The 17,553-nt window shown below is 45.1% G+C and overlaps 1 protein-coding gene across 2 annotated transcripts in view; it reads left to right on the forward strand.

The window, feature by feature from the left end:
• Positions 1–2,381: 2,381 nt before the first annotated feature.
• CHRM2 (cholinergic receptor muscarinic 2) overlaps positions 2,382–17,553 on the forward strand; it is an 86,346-nt gene continuing 71,174 nt past the window's right edge. Inside the window, exon 1 of one of the 2 annotated variants that reach the window (XM_017740020.1) lies at positions 2,382–3,129. The gene's annotated coding sequence lies outside the window, so the exon portion shown is untranslated. The remainder of the gene's footprint in view (positions 3,130–17,553) is intronic. The other variant, XR_001863884.1, reaches the window with a different exon arrangement.

Consider the following 17,553-nt stretch of genomic DNA (forward strand, 5'->3'; position numbering starts at 1 on the left):
GTGTCTGCGGAGATTGATTAAGACCCGGGCTCGGCGGGCTCGGGAGGGCAGCGCTGCTGACACGAGTGTCGGTGCGGGGAACCTCCGCTCTCCCCGGGCGGGCTGCAGACAAGGCACGGAGGAGGTGAGGGTCACACGCCAGGGGTTTTCAGGACCGAGCTTTTATTTCCACGGGAGATCACGGGGGGGGGATGCTTGCGAGGAAGGGAGATGCTCCCCGCTTGGCCGAGGTTGGCACGGCGGAGGATGTCCCTCCAGCGGTCCGTGACGAGCACACGGCGCTGAGCAGCGTGGCACTGGGGAGCCCCCTGCAGCTGGGTAGAGCCAGCTCGGAGCTGCCTCCTGCCTTCACTCCAGCCGTGCTGCTGGAAGCGATCCCCGGCCCCAGACCTCTGTCCTTCTTCTGCAATGGAGGGAGGGAGGCTGGGGAGTCCCCAGGACTGTCGTGTACTGCCGGGGTCATCCCAGGGCAGGGACGCCACCCACTCCCTGCTCCCCCCGCTGTGGGAAGGGCTGACTCGTGCTCGCAGTGACTGAACTCTAATTAAATCTCCAGAAGTCAACGTGCACAATCAAACACTCGCTGGGAGGGAAAAAATAACAATAATGATAATAATAAGGGGAAGAAGAAGCAGGCGCTGTCACTTTTGAGGCTGCTGATCATCCTGATTAGTGAATGTTAAAGCGTGTTAAGTGCCAAGGTCTGAGAGACAACCCGTGGGAGGTGCAGGGGGCGGCCGGGGCTGAGGCTCTGTCTGGCAAAGGAAGGGGCACCCAGACTGTGGAGGCGGCTGTCCCCTGTCCTGGCACGTGAGGTGGAGTAGCCCCACGAGGCTGCAGTGTGCTCATGGCCATCATTCCAACCTCCCAATACGAAATTTCATCTGAGTTGCCTGCATAGCTGTCTTCTAACTCTGAAGTCCAGGCAAAATTTTCTGTGAAGGCTGAGAAACCAAGGGGCGGAAGTCAGGTCCCAGCTGCCTTGATGTTCCCGAAGAGCTACAAGTAATCCAGCCCTTAAATCACGTGAAAGTGCTTTCAGGTAGAGAAACACAGCCTTGTGTAACACTGAAGTACAAGCACCTCCAAATTCAGAGCTTCCCATCTCCAAATTAGCTGGCAGTAAGGAACACAAAAGATCGTCTAGTTCCAACCCCACTGCCACGGGCAGGGACATATTCCACTAGACCAGGTTGCTCAAACCCCCCCCCCACCTGGCCTTGAACCCTTCCAGGCAACAGTCCTACCCTGAAGGCACATCACCCTGTTTGGGGTAAATCCACCCCTAAGGCTTCCAGGAGCTTCCAGGAGCAACAGCTACATGTGTGTGAGTCAGGTAGACAGCTCCAGCTCTTTTCCTGGAGCAATCTCAGACCAAGAAATGCTTTCTCCAAAGCGAAGGGGGTTGTGGAGTTGAGACGAAGGGAGTGGTTGGGCTGTGGCTCCTTCGGCCCTTCAAGACAAGAGATGGGGCAGGGGAAGCAGTAGGAAAAAGCCAGGACTGCTTTCACAAAGTCCCCTTCTCTTTTCTGCACTTGCCACTTCCCCCCTACTATTCTTTGGACGTTAGAGGAGATGGGTTCCGCTCTCCTGCTTCCCACTCCGACAGCCCCTATCCCAAGAGAAAAAGCAACCTTCACACCACAAATCAGTTCTGGTCCAGGAGAGAGGTGAATAGAAACAAAGAAAACATAAATATTTTTATATCTAGATTACATCCGTAGAACTGGCAAGTTTCCTTAAGCAAAACAAATACTTCTTAGCCTAGTGACTATTAGTTAAACAGGAATGCTGTACACCCTATTAGAACTAACTCTTGTTCTCAAAATACACCTGTTTTCCCTAATTTGTTTGTCATTGTGCTAAGGAAGCCTCTTTCCAAGAAAATTTCAGAACAATAATCAGTTTAAAAACCTGAACTGAATTTAGTGTAAGAACATTTTTCCACAATGTGTGGAGCCTCCGATGACTGCAATAATCTAAAAGCAAGATCTCTTTCTCTCTTTCTCCTCCCATACACTTCTTTAGACTTACAGCTATCACCGAATTGAAAAAAAAAAAAACCAAAACAAAAAAAAACCAAACAAAAAAAAAAAAACCACCAGAAATAAAGAGAAGAGTATTGCCGGGAAAGATGGGGAAGGGGTAATTGAAAAAAAAAAAAAAAGTGATACTGATGTGCAAATTGTAGATAAAGACTTCTGATGAGAAAGAGGGGAGTGCCTGATGAGGAAGAGGGGAGAGTGTGTTGAGAGATAACAAGAACCAGTAATTTCTATTCAGCAAAACCACCAAATCAGAAAGCAGTGCGATCTTATTGGAGGAGAGCCTTCAACAGCAACTAATCCTGTCATATTGAAAGAAAACTGTAAATGTTCTCTGCAGAAATTGCCTTCCCATTGCAGCTAATCGAGCCCACTTCGCGCTCACACACATCACACACCCCCGCACACCCCTCCGGGCGGTCAGCGAGCGGACCCAGAGCCGCAGCACCCAGCAAGGACATTCACCCGAGATGCTCACCTAGGCACCCCTCTCCCTTCGCTCGCCACCAGCCCAGCGAAGGCGGCAGCTTACCCTCATTTCCCCACGAGCTCTGGGGGAAGTATGAATTATTACCGGCTCATTCACGAGTCCCGGCTTCACCTGTTTTTAATTACTCCAGTTTTGTCTAAACCTTTGAGCCAGGTTTGATTGCACTATTGCTCTCAATTTTATTTATTTATTTTTTTAAAAGCTCAGCTTGGCTGAACTAGAGCAGAGACTCCCGAGGGTTAGAGCCACCGAGGGTGTGCGTGTATATGTGTGTGCCTGTGGGTGTGGGAGGGCGAGAGGGAGCGAGAGACAAAAACTCCATCAGCCCGGACAATACCACCTCTTGTTTAAAGCTTCCGACCTGTTATTCTTTCCCCCCGTTATCACGGTACCAAGTGATCTGTATTTCCCCCAGCCCAACCCCCCTCCCTCTTCGTGGAAGATATGGAAGAGGAAGATAAAGCCGCTGGCTGCGGGAGCTGACGGCGCGCAGCCCGCATGCCTCTGCCGCCACAGCCGCGGCCGCTCCGCGCCACCGCTCCAGCGAGCCGCTTGCAGCGGGATGAGATGCAACTTCTGCTAATTGGATCACAGGTAGGAAAGCTTTGGGTTTTACTGACGTTTCCTCTCTCTCTCTCTCTCTTTTTCCTTTTTCTTTCCATCTATGTTTTTTGTCTTTTTTTTTTTTTTTCCTCTTGGCTTTTCTTTCGCGTCCTCTACCCTCCGCCCCTTCTTCGCCGCACCTAGGATTTCATCCGCTGCTGTCATAGGAAAGCTCCCGCCAAGGAAATAATGTCTAAGAAACGAGCTTTTGCTTCCTGGTAGAAGAAGCAGAGCAGACCATAGGGAAACTTTTGCTGAATGGGTCACAGCTGTGCGGGCCAGCGGTGAAAGACAGCGAGAGGAGATTAGGCAAAGCGATTGCTCCCAGCACAGAGCCCTTCTCTGTCGCGTTTCAGTTGCGATATTATTCCCAGAACCGAGCCTAGCATGGTATAGCGGGGAAGCAGAGATACAGTAGCCTGATTTAGAGAAATCCTCCCATTCTTCAAGCTCTATACACAAGGGGTTTTATTATAAATGCTACATTCCGACACAGGTTCATCTGCCAGGCTACCCTTCCCAAATCCCGCTGTGACATGTTTGTCGACGACTCCTGCAAAATGTCACTGGGAGCGGGGAGCGGCGCCGTCCCCGGGGAGCGGAGCCTGCCCGCGGTGCGCGCTCGCTGTCGGGCGGGAGGGCAGGGACGGGGCGGGCGGGATCCCTGCCCTGCCGGGACCAGGAGGGATGCGGGGTATCAGGGGAGGGGGCTGCCGCTGTGCCGGCGCGGTCCGTCGCCCCCAGAATCCCTCCTCTGCCCGGGAGCAGCTCCCGTTCCCGCTGCCTCAGCTCCCACGTCCTGCCTCGGGGAGGGGAGCGCCGGCTGGAGGCGCCGCCGGAGGTGGGAAGGGTCTGGGGTTTCCCCGGCTCATTTCCGGCCCCTCTTCCCCGGATCTTTGCTCCTGGGGTTCGCTCCCCGGAGCAGGAAGCAGGGTGCTGCGGGAGAGGATGCTCCGCGGCAGGGTCCAGCTCGCCCCGCGGCCCCGCTCCGGCTGAGACCCGGCAGGGCTGTGTCGCTCCCGGCCGTGCCTCCGAGCTCCCTTTCCTTTCGCCCGTGCCGCCGCCACGGGGTGCTTGTGGCCGGAAAGAGCGAGCTGATACTTTGAGAGGGAGCTCAGATCAAGCTGTGGGAGAAAAATTGCGTCCCAGAAACAGCTCTGGGGCATCGAGGTCCTGGTGCAGCCCTACAGTAAGGCCGTATCGAGGGCTCTGAAGGGACAAAGTGCTTTCTGCTTCCTCTCGGGCAAAAGCCGATTCTGGCCATCCCTACAGGTAGGGCACTCTCCTGGCTTTGCGCCTTCCCACCGCTCTGTGCCCCGTGCCATGCTTGGCGGCTGCCCCAGCAGCAGGATGATGGGGAGAGGCAGGCTGCGAGCTCCTCTGCTCGTCCCCCTGCAAGGCGGCGGAGCCGCAGGGCCCTGATGCCAGGTGCTCCTGGAGGATGGCTGTGCCCGCTGCCAGGGCTTATAACTCATCCCCCCTGGCCCATGGGTGAGTCCTTACCCCTTTGCTGGGTGCAGGACAAGCAACGCTTCTTCCCACCCCTGTAGGATTGTTTATTCCTACTATTTTCATCTGCCAAACTTCCTTTTAGGGCAAGGAGATGGCTTTATTTCCAGCTGGAAATTCTTGCTGCAAATCTAGCCAAAATGACATCTCTTCCCATTTTTACGTATCAACCAGTGTGTTTGCACACACTGACTTGTCCTTGTCCCCTAAGGAAGATATTCTCTTTGCAGAAGGAAAAAAGCAAGGACAAAAAAAGAAGGTCTAACCTCTGCTTGACAGCCTGCTCTTGCAGCTATTTGGGGGAAATACCAAATCCACAAACTATAAAAAGCAATAAGGAAGGTTGATACAGGAGAGCAGAAGTATGCATGCTGTCTGCCGTTATGGTATTGCATCACTTGCAATCACAGCCCCTGTCTGAATACACACCAGCTTTGATTATGTGGTTTATGATACGAGCCACTCTCGGTGACTCATCTATAAACCCCTCTAAGCTACAGGGAATACATTTCCTCTTTCCTCTAGGAGCTCTTTGAGTACAAGTTTGGTTGAACTTCCCTTCTGCAGGATCCCAGGACTGTTTGCTTTTGCACCAGGAGAGTGAGAGGTGCAGTAATCTCGCTGGTCTGTTGAGCATGTGCCCCACTGAGCTGCCCTCTCTGTTCCTTCTCTCAGCACTCTGCAATTTCTGCGTTGCAGTCCACTTGGGAATGAGACCCAGTACATGGGGAGGGGGGGTCTAGGATGTCCCCAGCTTGTTTTGGATGGAGGGCAAAATTATAAAAAAGGAAAGGTCATGCTTTTCTCCCACCCAAACCCAAAATTTCGAGTAGTGTCCTCTACCTGAATGGTTGTAACTCAGCATCTGGGCAGAACTCAGGGAGATCTGGACCATGTGTGATCAAGAATGACCTGAGGAGATGGAAGAGACAGGACAGTGCTCTGTCATCATCCGGGATGGAGACCGAGACATAGAAAGGGGAAAACTGAGGCCATCAGTTTAAAGGAGAATCTATGAACAAAACTACTTTTTTTTTTTTCCTCCTAAGTGTTCAGCCCAGTGCCCACTGTCACTTAGGTTGTCACTTCTGGGCTGAATCCCTGTGTGTGTGTCATGGTTCTCAGCTACTCAAAATGCTTGGCTCTTTGAGCCCATTGGGTGCCTCATTCAATAATCTTTCAAGGACTTCTACTATGAAATCCCTCACAGTTGTTAATATAATCCCAGGAGGTTACTCTGTCCCACTTCACCCCTGTAACCCACTCACCCATTCACCCAACTATCCCTTCTCCAGTACTATCATGACCTACATGCAAAAGACGTATTTTCTGGTCCTGTTTCCATAGCAATGCAGCATGGGGAACTGAGACAAGCCAGTAGTAATGAAGCCAATTCCCTTTCTGTGAAATCAAGACCTCTTTGAAAGTTGAGTTCAGTTTAAGGCAAAGTCGGAAGCCGTGGAGAGTTGGATTTCCAGCCTGAAGCCCAGATCCCCGCGCCCTCTAGTGCCAGCGGCGGGCGAGGAAGAGCATCCCCGGGCGCCAGGAATGTGAGGCTCCACGGCAAACTACAGCAGAGGGGGAGAAGCGAGTGGTGTGAGAAAAGGACATTCTTCCCAGTGTCTGTTTCCAGTCAGATCTTCCCTCTTCTAAATCCCAAGCTGGAAAAAAAAGGCAGGTGGTGTTCAGCTGATTCAGCTGATCCTGGTTTGGTCACTAGGAGATTATGGCTTGGGTGGGTTAAACTGTGGAGTAGTAAGTGGGAAGAAATTGGAGCTGGGAAGCCCAGACTATGTCTGGCCATTTATTCAGAAATTTTGTATCTCTCTGTCCTTGAGCTTCGCAGCTTGAAGCAGCTCTCAGCTAATTCTGAGGGATTTGAAGGCACAGAAGAGGAGTACTCAGTTGTGAAACTGCTGCCCTGACCTTCTACCAGCTGTTTAGGTGGGTGGATGGGATAGGCAGCAGTAATCAGGCTAAGAAAAGCTGAAGAGGCTTAGATCCAGCTTATATGAATGACAGGGATAACTTTTTCACAAATACTTGTAGCCTTAAATCTTAAAAAGCTTAAACTGTATGCTGGTATTTAATGTATGGTAGCATTAAATTGTGTGGTAGCACTTCAAGCCCTGTTAAACCCATCTTAGAGATTCCCATCTCTAAGAACCAGGCTGCAGAAAGAACCGAGCACTGAGAACTCCTGTAGCTAAACGAGACTCCACGCACACCTCCTACCCATCTTTTCCAGTTCCTCTGTTTTGGCAAAGGTAGCTTTCAGTTTTGCCAGGGTCTCCACAGCTTTTCCTGTGTCAGAGCTGCCCAAAAAGATACAGTTCCCTACTTGCTTGTCCTCATCCCACCAGCTGACTGCCAAACACCTGTGCCTAGCAGATTGCACTCCCTAGCTCTCCATATTAAATCAAGGAGGGATCCCTTGCTGACTTATCCCACCGCCTTCCTACACTTCCCTGATTGAAGTGGGCAGAATTAAAAGTTGAGACTACTCCTGAAGTTGCATTAAAGGGCTGCCTCCTTTTCCCATACACCCTGAGCTTGCTTCTGTGTAAAAATGCTTTAGGCTGTGGAGCTGCCTGTCGTTTTGGGCTGACTGTCCTACCTTTAAAGCTATATTGCTACCTATGTCTAATCATCTGTTCCCCATAGAAAGGGTTATACATCAGCAGGTCTTCAAGAGAATATCTCTCATATAACGTAATTTGAACTCCCAAGAGGATAGGACAGGGTGGAGTGAGTTTCATCTCATTTCCATCAAGCACTTCCTAAAGAATGCTTGCCAATGCCACTAAGATATGCAATGGGATTTCAGTAGTCCACATGCTTCATGTATTCATTTTTAAGGATATGATATGGATAAAATGAAACAGACCACATTTAGGGCCAGCTGCTTTGCTCAGAGTCTTCTGCATGTTTTCTGTTTGACAAGATGATTCTCTGATTCCAGTATTTCTTTAGACTCCATGGGCTAGATAAGCTCTGATCTTAATTACGTCCCTTCAAATCAGGGGTGCCTCCAGTGATTTTAATTGCATCTGGTTTATTCTGGTGCAATTGAGCTCAGAATTTGACTTTCACAGAAACATAGTAAGTGTTGTAATTAGAATATGCCAGTGTTTTGACAACTGTTCATGGAGCAGCTCTGTTTCATCCGACTCTGCTGAAAGGGAAATGCAATGTGATAATGGGCATTGGGAATAGCATGGGGCACCTCTTGCAGTGACAGCAATAAAGATCTCTGTGAGCAGCCACAACATAAATAGGCCAGAAATTCTGTAAATCAGCATTTCCCAGGGTTTCCCTCAAGCTCTTAGAAAAGCTTTGAGTAAACTGTGGGCATGTGTGGGTTTTCATAGTTTTTTGGTTGCTTGTTTTTTGGTTTTTTTTGGTTGGTGTTTGGTTTTGTTTGGGGTTTTTGGCTTTTCTTTTGAGAGAGATGTAATAAGACAAAAATATCTCCATAGATCTTTCTTCTGAATCATTGTCAAAATTAGTGTTGGAAACCAAGGTGATAAAATAAACCTAGTAATTTAAAAGAATTCTCTTGCTTAGTGATTTCTCTGGCTCAGGATTTTCAGGTAGCCTGAATATATAAAGATCTCTTTATTTCTGTGCAGATTGGATGACCTGCAAACACTAAAGATTAGATCCTTCTCTTTTGTAATCCATTCCACCATGTGAGAAACAAAAATTAGCAAAAACTGTACATGAGGAAAAATTAGTTTTCTGATATAGCCCATAGCATTTTCATAGATTCCTGAGAAATGTTCTCTCAGCTTTGCAATGAATTACTGATGTCTATTTTAGACTCATCTTTCTCATGTTCAGTCAATTAGAAAGCAAAGCAGTCATATATTGAAAATTATTCATAACTTTGTTCATGAGTAATGGCAACAAGCTTATTCCGCTATTATTTCTGAAGTCCTTTAATGCAAGCCAGTGACCACTGATTTATTCATGAAAATATTCACACATTTCAAAAGTTTCATGAATGTTAGCATGAATAATTAACAGAATTTGTGTTATTTGTTCTCATTGCTCATTGTTTTCCTATTCAAAAAGGCATCAGTCATCCACTTAAAGAGCATTAGAACATAATGATTACAGTATTGGATCAGACAGGTGTTTTGTCTCGTCCTGCAGTGTTTCTATCAATGTAGGCTACCAAAAAGGCAGGGGTAGGGAATAGATAGGAATAGGGTGCCCTAGATATCTCCACTGCCCTCAGGTAAAAGGTTTTTATCAGCTTGGGTTTGCTCACTACCCAGAGATCTTTTCCAAATGACAAAAAGACCTCCTCACCTCCCTCACCAAATTTTAGCGATTTTAGACAAGCTGCAGTTGTACCCACTGGCCAGATAAGCAGCTAATCCAGTTCTGCCTCTCAGTAGGGTCAGTACCATAGTGATAGCATATATCAGTGAGGTTCATAGGTTAATTAAATATTTTCTTTGGAAAATCATATTCCAGAGAACTTTTGGTCTATTTAAATTAGTTGTCTTTCAGTGTTATTGATACCTTTCTGTTATACAACACAGAAAGACCGACTGGAACAGCCACTTCATTGTGTGTCATTCATTTACTCAACCATGAGAGAAGAAACGAACAATAAAATAATTTCCATTTTAACACCTCTTACTCCTCCCATGCTAATTGAAGTTTTGTTTTGTCTGTTTGATTTGGGCTTTTTTTTGCTGACCACTGCTGTAATAGAGCAGAATTGGGTAGTTCACTGTAATGCCATATTGAGCAGCCACAGCTGGCTTAGAACCCAGAAAGGCTTCCAAATATTTCACTTCACCTGTGATTGTTCTGCATCAACCAATGTGAATTTCCATTAGAGATCCAAATTTTAGGTTCACTCAACTTAATTAACATACTATGAAATAATTTAACCCTTATTCCCTTTTTCTAAGAGCAATAATTTCAGTAAAGAAGTTCTAAGTTCTTGGACAACCCCACTGTTAATCTTTTATAGTGAAAAAGGATCATTCGTATGTAGTTTGTTTTCTCTTTCTTAACCAGCTTCCGGCTTGTAACAATAATCCACCTATTCTACCACAACTTAAATTTGTCAAAGAATTTAAAACAATATATAAAAACCTGTATGTGTAAATTTGTCAGGCTGTTTTTCTTGGTCTTTTAACTTGATGCTTCAAAGCATATATGTCAGACAACATTTTTTTAACAAAAGCTAGGATTCTTTTATCCTCTCCTATTTGTAAATCTAGTTTTTGTTAGTTTCAATCAATTAAGGTGGAAGTGAAACAAGGCTTTTCAGTATATAATACCTAAGATTAATCCTGTGCCTGTCCTAAAGATAGGTGTGCTTGTTGCTGCCCTTCTGTCCTTCTGTAGCATATCTGACTACAGCAACAACTTGCGTATTTTTGCTATCAGCACAGCCACTTCAATTTCAAATGCCTTCCAAACCCTTGCATATATAACCATAAGGTCCTTGTGATAGGCTGCTGTTTAGTTTATCAGTTTGTTCCAATGTTTCCCCTTTCAGTGTTTCACATTCCAACAGCTCATGTGCTTTCTTGTCTTGAAAAAAAATAGGTCTATCATGGATATTGGCACAGCATCATTTGCAGAGAAGATTTAACCAAATAAATAATTCAGAACCTCTGTAAACTCCTTTTCCTCACTAATTATTCCAAATAGTCCCTTGATGTGCAGCAGATCCCATTGATTCCCTCCTAAACAGGGTGAATTCAAGACCTGTCAGAAATGTCCTGCAGTTCCCCCCTCTGCACACACCCCCACAAGCTCTTGTCAGTTTGTGCACCCTTGGCCCTCCTCATTTACGACTGACATTTTGTTTGTGTTTTATTTTAATTCCCTCCCTTAGCCATGGGCTTCACCAGAGATGAAGAGTCTTTTCCTCAAAGCTGGTTGCTTGGCTCAAACAACCTCTTGGACTTCAACATTTCACAATAACTTTCTTCCTATCTTGCCTTCCAGTTTGCTTTCTGCCTGACTTCACTGAACCAGAAACTGTCTGTTGAAATACTTGTTGTTTTGAATCCATGGATTTTACTTTCTTTCTCTTTCATTCTTTCAGTTTTTTAATTTTGAATTCATTTTATTTCTGCCTTCAGTGCTTTTTAAGCCGTTTACTAATTATAATTAGTTTTAGCTTCATGCTCTTAATATAATAATAAGTTTATTACTTTTCAGTGTTTTGACTGTACCACATCTTCAGCTATTTAGTTAAGAGCACCTACTCTTATGTTCTCCACTTATTCTAGAAATCACTTAGGAATTGCTGGGGTTTTTTAATCTGTTTGTACCAGTTGACTTACCAACATGTGGGTGGGTGAACTTGCTGTTCTATTAGACTTGGACACCTCTTTGATCTCTCTCCATAATAATCCATTGAATATCGCAGACATTTCCTGGACTAAGGGTGCTAGTGCTTTGTGCAAGCATCAGGGTTTAATTAGAGAAGGATATTTTTTCACTTAGCACACTGGACTGAGACCAAGTTGATCATAGATAAGGTCCTGACCATGCCACCAAACTGCTGCCTGATTTTTGACACAGTCCTATGGCCTCACACAAAGTCTGCTGAGGTCAGAGATCAACTCTTGTTACCTTGGGTAGGTTTTGGCTTGGCATTCTGAGGCAGGGACAATAATTCTTCCTGGTCTCATGACCAGGGGATTCACTTCCCACAGATTGTCAGATAATGAGGTTCAGCTGTGGTGCTGCCAAATGCAAGAAAGGAGCAGACTCCATCCACAGGGTTTTTCTTTGCACTGGAGTGTTGGAAAATTGAGCCCTTAGGAGTTGCTTACTGGGAAAGTTTCTGTTCAGAAAAGGAGGATAAGATAAAATATTTGGGATCCCTCAAACAAACAAGTACTGAAGCTGCAACTGCTCCAGATCTTGGTGAGAAGTAAAAGAGAGATGTTTTCTCTTCTGTTGCTTCTCCATGCTTAAGCTAAGCTCAAACTGATCCCCTGATCCATTACTGGCATCTTTCACCCACACTAATTTCACTTTTTTAGCAGTGTATTTTCAGCTGATGAAAGCTGTCAGAGCAGGAGTGACATGAAAGGAGAGGCCATCACCAAAGAAAGTGCTATATTTAACCTGACAATGTCATGCCTTCTCGTTGTGACCTTGAGCCCTAGCAGTGAGAATTTAAACGGGGAGTCTTGGTTGTAAAGTTTCTTCCTTTAGCCAAACATAGAAGGCTCTTAACTATGAGGAAAAGCAGGGAAGAAGGAAGGTAAAATAAGTTACCTTCTGCTTTTGACATTTGTGATAGCCAGCTCACTTAACTGCCACTAGAAGGAAAGAATACATGAAGGGCTCACTGTTAAATTCTCATAAAAAATGTCTGTTTGATGTCTGCTAGTCATTTTCACAATCTGATCCACTGGAAGTAAATGTAGGGATTTTTACTGAAAGGTTTTGACATCAGAAAGAGTTTCTTGCAAGGAATATCCTACTGTTATTAGTTATTTTGCTATGTGCTTCAGTAAAGAGAAAAAAATGCAAAAGTCTACAATTAGAAAAAAGCAAGGAAAGAAGAACAAAACCGTGTTTTGTCTGAAGAAAACCTGTAACTCACTCTCTCCCTTTCTTTAGCAAAGAGTGAGACTATGTATCTCCTACTTTGAAGCACAGGGGAATGCAAAAAATCTGGTTTAAAAAAAACCAGATAAGTCAATCACTGCCATCCTTTCTGAATGGCAAATTTGACAATTAATATTCCACATTATTGTCTTTAATTGCTCTTAAAAATCAAAGTGGGGTGTGGAAATGACACATAGCTAAAAAGATGAGGAGTAATTTTCTTGTTACTGCTTTCAGAAAGTAGTGACAAGTGCTGAATTCCTGGTTTTACCACATGGCCTTGGACAAACTCAGCAACCTCCTGTATCTCAGCTTCTAACATGGATATAGTATAAAATAACATTTTCATTCTCACAAGCTTTGTCTGTTCTTCCTGTTTAGATTTTAAAGCGTTTGGCAGCCTTTCTGGAACAGCACTGAACTTACCCTTAATTTTACCTAAATCTGGGCATCCATAGAAAGAATGTTTTCTTTGGAAAATCATATTCCAGAGAACTTTTGGTCTATTTAAATTAGTTGTCTTTCAGTGTTATTGAAAGACTGTATCTTTCAAACATTCAGTTGCTTTTATTCCATGTGCAAATTACCTAATAGCATGGGTCTTTGGAGAGTAAGAGCCTCTATCCATTGACCCTGGGTGTCCCAACTTATGCTGGGGTGGTGTCACTGTATGCCTGTTCCCTTTGCTTGCTCACTGCTGCCACACACTTCTGAGAGAGAGCAGTGGGAACATGGGCTTAGAGAGAGTTGCTTTTGCACTCAGAGCCCCACTCAGAGTCACCAGGTGAGCCATCTTCTTTGGACAATGCTCAGCCTGCTTCACTTTCTCTGCTCACCAGAAATTGTTTGTCCTTCTTGGCCAAGTTCTTACTAAAACTACTACAAGATACTTTGGAAAGTTGTTTAATTAACCCTTAATCCCACCAGAAGACCTCCTACAAATAAATTCAAAGATTCTTTGTTTTATTTGTTCATTGTAGCAGTTGGAGAATTTAGAAATACACCTTGTTTCCAGGCTGATGTCGATGCCATCCTCAGAGTGTGCTTTCCTGCCCCACTGTCTATAACTACAATATAAGATCCTAACCTTGCAGACAAAATTCTCTTTCAGTTTAAGGCCTTTTCGTGCCTGTTATAGGTGTTCTCTTTAGAGTGGAACAGTGAGTTGAGAAAGGTAAAATGTGGTCACATCTCTGGCATTTCTTCTCATTCTTCCACTACCAACAACAAACATTGTCTCTAACTGTGAAAACTTTGGAAAAACATAAAAACAGAGGAGAGACAAAAGAGAAAGGGGAAGTTCTCATTGTGCCACTCAGCTGGGAAGAGAAACAGCCAGAATTTCCAGACCTCTCCTGGCTGTTATTGCTTGCTGTTGGTGTTGATTGGAGCATGCACTGCTCAAGGCAGGGGCTGCACGGCCAGTTTCTTGTGCATACAAGAGCATTATTGTGTCCCTTGCACAAACTGAAGGCTATAACTAAAATACAGTGAAAGGAGGGGGAAAAAAAATCTTGTTATCTCCCAGGTGGCAATTGCTGCCCATGAGAACCCAGCACAGAAAGGTTATTGGGAGGTGCAGTTGCAAGGTTCTGAGGTTATCAGCATGAGAATAAGACTGGGAAGAGTGAGGGGAAAACACTGCTCCAGGGACTCTTAAAACATGGCCCCAACAGACTGGGTGGGAGGGCTCAGAGCCCTGAGGGAACGGCAGGTGCAAAGCTGCAGAGAGAAAGCACTTAGCCACCCAAACCAGCGACAGCAGTATTTACCCAGTTTGGGAAGGTGTGACAAGGTGATATAGTGGCAGCCTAGAAGTCAAAAGTGCTGCTCTTCAGGGAGAATCATTGGATCTGGCTGCTGTAGACAAAAGGTGCAGTTTCTAAAGACTCAATCCCACTGAAGACTGTCTGAATCACCTTTTCCTGGGACACAAGCAGGCTGGTCATTCTCTCTCAAAGGGGATCTTTCTCCTGGTGATCAGCATATTCTATGATGCTATGACTTGAATGAGAATGAACCCCTTGCCCTCCCTACACCTTTCTTTTCTCCACAATTTAAGAGTTGAAACATCAGGTTTCCTCAGTGCAGGTCAGTAGACAGGACCAGCTGAGAATGCCTTGATTTTGTGCTAAGGATGACAACACAACAAATGCCTACAGCACAGCAGCAAAGGAGAAATGCATCCTCTGCATTTTCTGATATGCTTTGGATGCTATGTTCTGGTTGAGTCAGCTGGGAGGCTCAGCGACTCCTGATTGCACATCTCTTAGCAGGTGAAAAGCTCTCAATTTAACTTTTATTCCAGTTTGAATAGATGGAGCAAATAAAAAGGTCTCCATCCCTTTCCTTCAAGGCATGAGGAAGCTGTGGTTAAACCTATTTCCTAAACCTCTGGCAGTGGTGTTAATGCAGTACAACAAAAAGAACGAGGAGAAAAGCCCAGGAGAGCTCTCACTTTTTGTTTTCTTTAATAATTTGTTTATTTCACAAGAATAGCTCCAGATCAAGATTTTATTCATTGCACATTATTGCTTCTTAAACAAAGGAACAAAATTAAAAGCACGACAACCAGGAAGGAAGAAATTTTTTGCAGCTGAACACATAGGCAGAGAAGAGATGATAGAGAGAAATCATTTGCTTATTTTGAAAGTCTAGTACTACCTCTGTGCTAGGGATCACACCAGCCTATATTTGTTGTGCTGACAAACACCCTCATCTCTTCAACCTGCTCTTCTCTGCCATAAAGCCAGTTCCTGCACTGCAGCATTAAAGAGTGGTTGTTGCCTTTTCTTGTGTAATGATTAGTTATTGTACAGGCCACCTAGAAGATTTCTGTGGTCATCATGCCAACTCTCTCCCCCACTCTAACCCACTCCTTTTGCTGGAATGGTCAGCCACAGGGGAGGTTTGGGGGACATTCAGGCTGTGCAGAGCCCATCCTGATTTCACTGCATCCTGGACACTAAAAGGGCCCACAGGATCATCGAGTGAGTAGAGACACAGGGATTTTAAAGCCTGCTGTCTCTTGCTCAGCCCCTGTTTCCCTGCCGTGATGTGAGAGGATTAGTATGTGTGCTAGTGCCAGACCTCTTGCTGCTCTGCAGTGAACCACTCTGGGTGCTTAAAGAGCAGCCTCAGAAGGAGCCTAATCCAGGCCTTGTCAGCTGGCAGCACGTTTTCTCTGATACCAGAGCTTGACAAGCTGGGTGTTTATGAGGCAGGCATGAAAGCAAGAGGAGAGGTGCTAAAAGAAAACAGCACCTCACAGAGAACTCAGATGCACTTCTTTGCTCTGGTAGGAACCAAGGTGTGTTTCCAGTTAGCCCTCAGTGCCGCTGCTGCTAAGATGTCAGTCCCTTTTAGTGGTGGAATTGATTAGCTACAAAGTGAGAACATCACTGTCTTTGCTTTAAAGTGCCGTGTACGTCCCACCGGGGATAAGGGAGAAGGACTGCGCCTTGTCTGATCTCCCACCGTTCCTTAAACTCCGAATGGAACTGCACAGTGAGGGAAAGGAGAGCTGATCTTTGCTTAGATAAGCATTCTCAGGCACATTAACAGAACAATGACATAGCTGTTTGTGTTCCTATAGGAAATCGTGTACATGACATCCCAGCTCCAGGGGCAGTCCTGCACATTGAATGGTGCAGGACCAGAACCACTCCCTCAACTCAGGAGTACCTGGGATTTGGTACAATACCTATTTTTTTTTTTCTCTTGTTACTTTCTGAAATGACTACCTACAGTGCCTCAAGGGCAAAAGAAAAACGAAGTTCTGAAAAAAAACCTCCACAGTCTCCACAACAGAGTACATACAGTTACTCTTATCACTATTTACACATAGATGATTATGCTATCTTCCACCCAGTGGGGAATGAAAGGATTAATTGGGGAAATGATCTGAAAATCAAATACTTTCCTTGATGTTTTTTAAAAGGATAGATTTTGCCAAAGCTGTCCCACGTTTATTTATTCTTTTAACAATCTATCATTACTCTAATTAAACATCTAACTGAAGAGAGCAACTTTTTATAAAAAAAAGCCAAAGTTTTATTATTATATGGAAAGCAGCTCTCTGTTTTGGGTTGGGAGAAGAGAGAGGAAACTTTCTCTCTTTGGTCTACATCCAGCAGACTGAAAACAGAGAACTCCTGTTCAGTTTCCTGTTTATTCCTCCACCGTCCATACTCCCTTCCACCATGCACTTCTCATCACTCTTTTCAAAGACACAGCCTAGTGAGTCAGCAAATGACTTAATCTGCTGTTTGAGTCTTTGAGTCAATGTGCTGTGATCACCTAACCAGCCCCATTCACATGTAGAGCTACTGATTTTCTTGATTTTGCACATTCAGTGCAGGAGCACATTGCTGTTTTGAACAGTTTGCAGTCTGCCACTTCTGTGGGGTTGTCTGGCTGTTATCTCTGCCCTCTCAGTCTAAGGAAGAGAGGGCAGGACACAAAAAGTTGTCAGGCTATAGGTAATGAATAGATGTGGGACAAAACCACACACTTATCTTATACTCCTGCCTGCCACTCTCCCCACTCAGCTTTGCTCATGGGGTCATTATAAGCTTGTGCCACCCTCTGGGGTGATGGTGATGGAATTTGTTTGCAAGCAAAGCCATCTGATCAGGCTGGTGTGCTGGAGTGTAATGCCAACACAAATGGTTATTATGGGGACATAATTAGCAGGCTTCTATAGAGGAAAATGGCTGTAAATTATTGAGTGCCATTAACCTGAAAGACGTGAGGAAAATTTTGTCTTCCCAATAGCCTCAAAGAGGGTTGTGTGAAGATGGGCTTTTCTGAGAACAGACATGCCCTCAGTCCTGGGTCTCGTCACTGGTCTCATCAGACAGCTGATGCTTTCTTTTGCTTTCAGATCACTGAAAATAAAATGACCTATGATGAACAATCTGTTAATTGTCATTAATTTGTCCACTGGATATTTCCCCCCTATATTTTAAATTGTACATCTGCAAGTGTGCTGGCTAAGCTTCACAGTCTGATTAATAGTTCCAATTATTATGTCAAGGCCAAGAGATTCTTTAAAGCTTGTCACATTCAGTATTGAGAACTTGGTACTTTTCATGTGTGACTGTCCACTTAACACATGTAAACCAGCTTCCTGCCTCTAATTTAATGACCTGACATCTGTAGGCAGAAGCTGAAGGTGCTCTAGATGGCAAGACAGGCTGAACAACAACTGCTCCCTCTTGCTCTAAGAGCTCAAGAGCAGCATAGCTGAAAGGAGAGATCCCAAACCAGAAATATCTTGGAGAAAAAACAAAACCAAAG

The sequence above is a fragment of the Corvus brachyrhynchos genome, unplaced genomic scaffold, assembly GCF_000691975.1.
Source record: "Corvus brachyrhynchos isolate BGI_N302 unplaced genomic scaffold, ASM69197v1 scaffold27, whole genome shotgun sequence".
In the NCBI taxonomy this organism is placed as follows: Eukaryota; Metazoa; Chordata; class Aves; order Passeriformes; family Corvidae; genus Corvus; species Corvus brachyrhynchos.